The 7,641-nt window shown below is 46.0% G+C and overlaps 1 long non-coding RNA gene across 2 annotated transcripts; it reads left to right on the top strand.

Moving 5' to 3' along the window:
* The first annotated feature begins 5,441 nt into the window (after positions 1 to 5,441).
* Positions 5,442 to 7,279, top strand: LOC130272624 (uncharacterized). 2 transcript variants are annotated; one of them, XR_008843653.1, is made up of 4 exons: positions 5,442 to 5,505; positions 6,161 to 6,248; positions 6,470 to 6,534; positions 6,757 to 7,279. It is a non-coding gene; the product is annotated as an uncharacterized LOC130272624 (long non-coding RNA). The 2 variants fall into 2 exon arrangements; XR_008843652.1 differs by lacking the exon at positions 5,442 to 5,505 and adding an exon at positions 6,023 to 6,079.
* Positions 7,280 to 7,641: the final 362 nt, after the last annotated feature.

Raw genomic sequence — 7,641 nt, 5'->3', positions numbered from 1 at the left:
CAGGTCAAGCCGGCACACCCAGTAGTCAAGGGGTTCATCGCTCCTCAGAGTGTCGATATCTGCGGTTAAGGCCAGGTAGTCTGCTTCCTGTCGGTCAAGTCGTTCTGTGATGGTGGACCCCGAAGGGCTGTGGCGATGCGTAGGACTTAAAAAGCTCCGCATGTCCTCCATCAACAGCATGTCTGTTCAGCTTCCTGTCCTTGCCGGTGTGTTCGTGTGAGGAGGAGGAGGATTACTTTCACCTCTTCCCCTGTTAGATCTCTGTTGTGCTGTGACATGACCCTTATAAGCTGTGTACAGCGTACTTCTTAATTTATTTTGGACCTGCTGAATCCTTTCCGCCTTGCTGTAATGCGGTAACATGTCAGGCACTTTATGTTTATACCGGGGGTCTTGTAGCATGGACACCCAGTACAGGTCGTTCTCTTTCATCCTTTTTATACGAAGGTCCTTCAACAGGCACGACAGCATGAAAGACCCCATTTGCACAAGGACGGATGCCAAGCTACTCATGTCCCGTTCCTCGTCCTCAGTGATGTCAGAGAAGGTATAATCTTCTTCCCCCCAGCCACGTACAACACCACCGGAACCAGATAGGTGACAAGGAGCACCCTAGGATGCCTGCTGTGGTTGGTCTTCCTCCTCCTCTTCAAAGCCACATTCCTCCTCTGACTCCTCTTCCTCACAATCCTCTTCCAGCGTTGCCACAGGTCCAGCAAGCGATGCTGATAAGGCTGTTTCTGGTGGTGATGGTGTCCACAACTCTTCCTCTTCACGCTCATCTACTGCCTGATCCAGCACTCTTCGCAGGGCACGGAAGAAAACAAACGGTATGATGTCGCTGATGGTGCCTTCGGTGCGACTGACCAGGTTTGTCACCTCCTTAAAAGGACGCATGAGCCTACAGGCATTGCGCATAAGCCTCCAGTAACGTGGCAAAAAAAATTCCCAGCTCCGCAGATGATGTCCTAGCACCCCGGTCATACAAATATTCGTTGACGGCTTTTTCTTGTTGAATTCCAACGTGTCGGGCTGTCGCAAATCAAGCGCCTCACTGGCATGTTGTTTCGCCGCTGGATATCTGACAAGTGCGCCATGGCCATGTAGGAATGCCTGAAATGGCCACACACCTTCCTGGACTGCTTCAGGACATCCTGTAAGCCTGGGTACTTGAGCACAAAGCGTTGTACAATCAGATTACACACATGTGCCATGCACGGCACATGTGTCAACGTGCCCAACCTCAATGCCGCCAACAAATTTGTTCCGTTGTCACACACCACCTTGCCTCTCTCCAGTTGGTGCGGAGTTAGTCACTGGTCCTCCTGTGCGTTCAGGGCCGACAGGAGCGCTGGTGCGGTGTGACTCTCTGCTTTGAGGCAAGTCAACCCCAAGACGGCGTGACACTGCCGTATCTGGGATGTGGAATAGCACCTGGGGAGCTGGGGGGGTGCCAGTGTTGTGGAGAAAGATGCAGCAGTGGAAGAGGACTCGGCCGAGGATGTTATGGAAGAGGATGGAGTAGGAGGAGTAGAGGAGGTGGCAGCAGGCCTGCCTGCAAGTCGTGGCAGTGTCACCAACTCCTCTGCAGAGCCACGCATTTCATGCTTGGCAGCCTTCACCAGGTTTACCCAATGAGCAGTGCAGGTGATATACCTGCCCTTACATGCTTTGCAGACCAGGTATCAGTGGTCAGATGGACCCTTGCCCCTACACTGTGTGCCAGACATGCCATAATTTCCTTTTGCACAATGGAGTAAAGGTTGGGGATTGCCTTTTGTGCAAAAAAATTTCGTCCGGGTACCTTCCACTGCGGTGTCCCAATGGCTACAAATTTTTTAAAGGCCTCAGACTACACAAGCTTGTATGGTAAAAGCTGGCAGGCTAGCAGTTTCGACAAGCCAGCTGTCAGACGCCGGGCTAGGGGGTGACTTTGAGACACTGTCTTCTTGTGCTCAAACATCTCCTTGACAGACACCTGACTGTGGGCAGATGAGCAGGAACTTCTCAAGGCGAGAGATGGAGAGGCGGATGGTTGAGAGGGGGCAAGGAGGGCAGCAGTGGTTGACCTGGCTGAAGATGCTGGACCAGGAGGAGGATGGTGGCTTTGACTTTGTGTGCTGCTTGTACTGACGTGTTGATCCTATAGGCGTTTGTGATGTGATATCATGTGCCTTCGCAAAGCAGTTGTGCCTAGGTGGGTGTTGGACTTCCCACGACTCAGTTTCTTCTGGCACAAGTTGCAAATGGCCTTGCTGTTGTCAGAGGCAGACACACAAAAAAAATGCCACACTGCTGAGCACTGCGATGACGGCATTCTGGTGGTGGCAACAGCATGCGTTGATTGGCGTCCCGTCTGGCTGACCCCGGGTGCTGATGCATGCTGTCTGACTGTGCCACTAGCTCCTTGCGACGACCTCCCCCTGCTTCCAACTCGTCTCCTCTTCCTCTCTGGCTTCCCATCTGAACTTTCCTCCTCTTCTTCTCTTCTAGCGGACACGTGGCATCCACGGACACATCGCCATCATCAACACCTTCACCGCTATCTGACACCTCAAGAAAGGAAGCAGCAGCGGGTACAACATCATCATCACACCTTGCATCCATGTGTGTAATGCTGCGTGACTGAGACATATCCTGTTAACTACGTCCTCTGGCAATAATGGTTGTGCATCACTCATGTCTTCAAACTGATGTGTAAATAACTCCTCTGACAGATCAAGTAAAGCTGCTGTGGTGGTGGTGGCGGCAGGCGGGCAAGTGGTAGCATGAGAGGTGCCCGAAGCTAAGCTAGAGGAGGAGAAGGACGGTGCGTCAAGGTTCCGAGCGGAAGCTTTAGTAGTAGATTGGGTGTCTTGTGATAGCCAGTCAACTAAGTCCTCAGAACTTTGGGGGTTCAGGGTACGTGGCCTCTGAACACTGGCCATTCTAGGCCCAAAGGGAATCCCAGCACCACGTCGGCCCCTGCGGGGTGGCCATCCTCTGCCTGTCATTTTTTTGGTTAAATTTACACAAGTGTCACACCTAATGTGATTTGCACTAGGGTGAAACAATTTGCCCTGCAGGCAAGAAAAATGGCAACTGTGACGTGAACTAACAGTGACGGCTGATTTTATTTAACAGCCAAAAAAGTTTTTTTTTTTTAATTTGCGCAACTGTCACACCTAATGTGATTTGCACTAGTGTGACAATGAGCAAAATAACTTGCCAGCAGAGTTCCCCTTTTATGCAGTGGTCCCCAACCAGGGTTCCCCCAGCTGTTGCAAAACACACGGACTGATATATGTCAGCCCTTTGAATACTGCAGTAGTTAGTTGCTTTAAAGAAAGAAAGCTTGCCAGCGGAGTTCCCCTTTTAAGCAGTGGTCCCCAACCATAGTACCTACAGATATTGCAAAACACACGGACTGATATCTTTCAGCCCTTTGAATACTGTAGTAGTTAGTTGCTTGAAGGAACTTAAGTTTGATTCTGGAGTACCCCTTTTAACCAGCGGTTCCCTCCCAACCAGGGTGCCTCCAGCTGTTGCAAGACTAACGGACTGATATCTTTCAGCCCTTTGAATACTGTAGTAGATAGTTGCTTGAAGGAACTTAAGTTTGATTCTGGAGTACCCCTTTTAACCAGCGGTTCCCTCCCAACCAGGGTGCCTCCAGCTGTTGCAAGACTAACGGACTGATATCTTTCAGCCCTTTGAATACTGTAGTAGATAGTTGCTTGAAGGAACTTAAGTTTGATTCTGGAGTACCCCTTTTAACCAGTGGTTCCCTCCCAACCAGGACTGATATCTTTCAGCCCTAAAAAGGACTTTTTTGGGCGCTGTCCTTAAAGCAGATGTTACACTAATGCTTTAGGAGTAAACTGGACCCTGAATACACCACCTAGCAGCAACCTAGCTATCGCTTTCCCTATACAGCAGGAGCAGCTTCTCTGACCCTCCACTTTCTAAGCCTGCAGCATGCTGAATGAGGCAAAAATGGCTTCCGTGCAAGAGGTAGGAGGGTCTGGAAGGGAGGGACTGATGCTAATTGGCTGTAATGTGTCTGCTGACTCTGACTCACGGGGTCAAAGTTTACTGCAATGTTTTAGTATAGGGGGCGGATCGAACTTCACATATGTTCGCCCGGCGAGTCGAATGCGAACATGCGAAATTCGCCGGGAACTGTTCGCCGGTGAACAATTCGCAACATCTCTAGTGTTTGCCAACACCGCGAACCGCTCACAGAAGAGTCTCCTGCTGGAGCCCTTCACTTATAAGGCTTGCACGCTGGAAACAACGTAGCCACTGCAGGACTTACAACCATCGGCCCGTAGCAGTACGGGACCAGCTGCTACGGTGAGATCAAACCATCTATTTATTTATAGACTGTGGGCAGCACAATCTACACTAGTTAAAAAAGTGACTTTGCTTTTACCATCATAAGTGCCGGACTAATAGTCCATTCCGGACTTTAGAATCGGTAGTTGCTTTATTAACATCACTGTAATTCTGTCATTAGGGCCCAATGACAGTATAAGTTATTATTGATATATTGCTCTGTTATTTTTTTATAATAGATTTTATCCACTTTATTTCAATTTTAATAAATTCTTAAATTTTTTCAAAATCATCTGTCTCTAACAATCATTCATTGTGAACCCAGTAGGGTGGTATTTTTGAGGTGTGGTTGATCTTTATTTCAGATTTGTAAATTACTTCTATTAAAAAAAAATCTTACTCCTTTCAGTACTTATGAGCTGCAAAAGTTGAGCTGTTCTTTTCTGTCTCTCTGATGACACCTGTCTCGGGAACTGTCCAGAGTAGAAGAAAATCCCCATAACAAACCTCTTCTACTCTCTGCAGTTCCCGAGACAAGCAGAGATGTCAGCAGAGAGCACTCTTGCACGACAGAAAAGAACAACTCAACTTCAGCAGCTGATAATTATTGGAAGGATTAAGATTTTTTAATAGAAGTCATTTACAAATCTGTTTAACTTTCTGGAGCCAGTTGATATATATATATATATATATATATATATATATATATATATATATATATACATATATATATATATATATATATATATATATATATATTTATATAAAAGTTTTTTCCTGGAATACCCCTTTAACCAGGTATAAAGCTCGATGCCTAGAATATGCAGTCCTGCCCTGGATAATAGAAAAAGTGATCCCTGCAGCACTGTGTAATTATTCATTTCTAGTTTATGCTGGGACTTGTAGTGGTTTAGTGTTCCGGTTTATAACTATTCGTTTATAGCGGCATTCTCCCATATAGAATAGTGAGGACATTTCACCCGTTCTCTAATACTAATAAAACCCCTGCAAAATCCCTGTATGATCCTAACCCTGGACCCCTTTATATATTGAGCCCAATCAGCTGCTGGATGCCATGATGACATCACCAGATGCAGATGTGATGTCACAATAGAACAGAACAGCAAAATCCTGGTGATCTGGAGACTGAGCCTCACACTACAGTGATTTGACGGAGAAAGAGGATGGGTAAGTGCTATGGGGTTTTTGGGGATTCGTGTGTACCTTTTGCACCCTCCCTTCTAATGCACAAACCCGAGGCCGGACCCTTACATTCATTCAGACCCCAAATTTAGATCAAACCCTCAAATTAATGTAGATCCAAGATTTTAACCCCTTTATTGATCCAGATCCCACATTAGACGCCCGAAATGTATTAAAATCTCCCTCAAGATAATATGGGTCCCTCCCATCTATAATATATTATTATATACTCCTTAATGTGATGGGGGAGCGGGGTGACTGGTAGTTCTATAGAGTAGTGGTCTGCAAACTGTGGACCTCCAAATGTTGCAAAACTACAACTCCCAGCATGCCCGGACAGCCAACGGCTGTCCGGGCATGCTGGGAGTTGTAGTTTTGCAGCAGCTATAGTGTACATACATTTATAGAGATTTTTCAAAACCTGTCCTGTGGAAAAGTTGCTGAATTGCCCATAGCAACCAATCAGATTGCTACTTTCATTTTGAAAAGGCCTCTGCAAAATGAAAGAAGCGATCTGATTGGTTGCTATTGGCAACTCAGCAACTTATCCTCTGGACAGGTTTTGATAAATCTCCCCCATAGAGTATTTAATGAATTTCTATATGTAACTCTATATAAAGATGGTTCTTCTCTTCCACAGACTTAAAAACGACTTTGTTGTTGCTGGCGGCGGGGGTGATTTGGGCGGCATTAATGCTGATGTTTTTATACCTGTATTTTTGCTACAGGTAAGTTCACCTTCATGATGTCCCCTTTACCTCCTTACCTCCTCCGTGTAGTGCCTTCTGGATCCACTTGTATGCTCGACCTATATTGTGTGACGGGGCCTAGGGGGTCAGTCTGTGTAACTGTGGAAATTCCAATATTATTAATTAATTAAAATGACTAATAATATAATTCTTCTATAATATCATCCATGACAATATATTTACATTTCCCTTTTTTTTAGGAATGATAATAAGAAGGAAATAAAATACTCTAAATTGGAAGAGATCGTGGTGGAGGGGAAAGGAGGTAACTATACTAATTTATACTACAACTGCCCAGAGACCCCATTTCCTGAGGGGCCTCTTGCTTAGTGATCTATGGTGGTGTTGTTTGTGCTTGTGGGGGTCTGACAAGGCCTATAGACTATCACCTGAAGGTTACATAAATGACGTATTTTCAGTTGTAATGTGTATAATCCCAATCTTATAACATTTATGAGATGTATTTTTGTTTTTTGTTTTCTATTAGAAAAAAAAGCTGATGACCTATCGCAGATGGAGGAGGACAGCGGAGAGTGAACCGCAGAAGATGTGAACAGCTGGGAGTTGGGGAAAAGGGAAAAACATAAAAGGGGAGTAACAAAAAAAATATAAAAAATATAAAAATAATAAAAAAAAATAGAAAATAATCTGAAAAAAAAAAAAAAAAAATAATAATCTAAAAAAAAATAAAAAAAATAAGATGAGTTGTGGTAGTATGTGTGTATCTTTGTAGGTGTAGGGGCTAAGCTCCCGATAGTGGTGGTGTTGGGGGTAAAGATTAAGGAGCAGAAAAGAGATCCAGTAGGGGAAGAAGAAGCTTAAAGGGGTACTCCGAACAGAAACAAATGTTTTAAAATCAACTGGTGCAAGAAAGTTATGCAGATTTCTATATTACTTCTTTTTAAAAATCTTCCAGTACAGTGGTTCTTAACCTGGGTTTGATCCAGGGGTTCGGTCAGTCCCGGGGGTTCGGCGGGGAGGTCGCAACATGACAGGCAAACCAAGCAATTGCTTGGGGCCCCGAGCAGAGCCGGTGCTTGCCCGCCCTGTAGCAGCTGGGCAATTCCTCCCATCACTATTAACTCCCTGCGGCCCCGCGTTAAGTTTAAAAACGCAGGGCCGCCGGGACATAGCACACACGTGCGCCCATGGAAACAAAGGCGTCGAGGACCGGAGGATAGAGAAGGAGGAAGACGTGCGCTGGCCAGCTTGTTAAGTGACCAGCGGCACGTCATCTTCAGTTCTCCGACCACCAGTCCCGAGACCTACTGCTATAGCCGGAGCGGTGGTCGGAGCACTGAAGTGGGCAGTACACAAGCATGCAGCCTCCAGCCATACACTGTATATGGCTGGAGGCTGTATGTCTGTGGGG

Source organism: Hyla sarda, chromosome 5 (assembly GCF_029499605.1).
Source record: "Hyla sarda isolate aHylSar1 chromosome 5, aHylSar1.hap1, whole genome shotgun sequence".
NCBI classification, from domain to species: Eukaryota; Metazoa; Chordata; class Amphibia; order Anura; family Hylidae; genus Hyla; species Hyla sarda.
The sequence above is the reverse complement of the archived record's forward strand: the minus strand, read 5'-3'. Positions and strand labels throughout refer to the sequence as shown.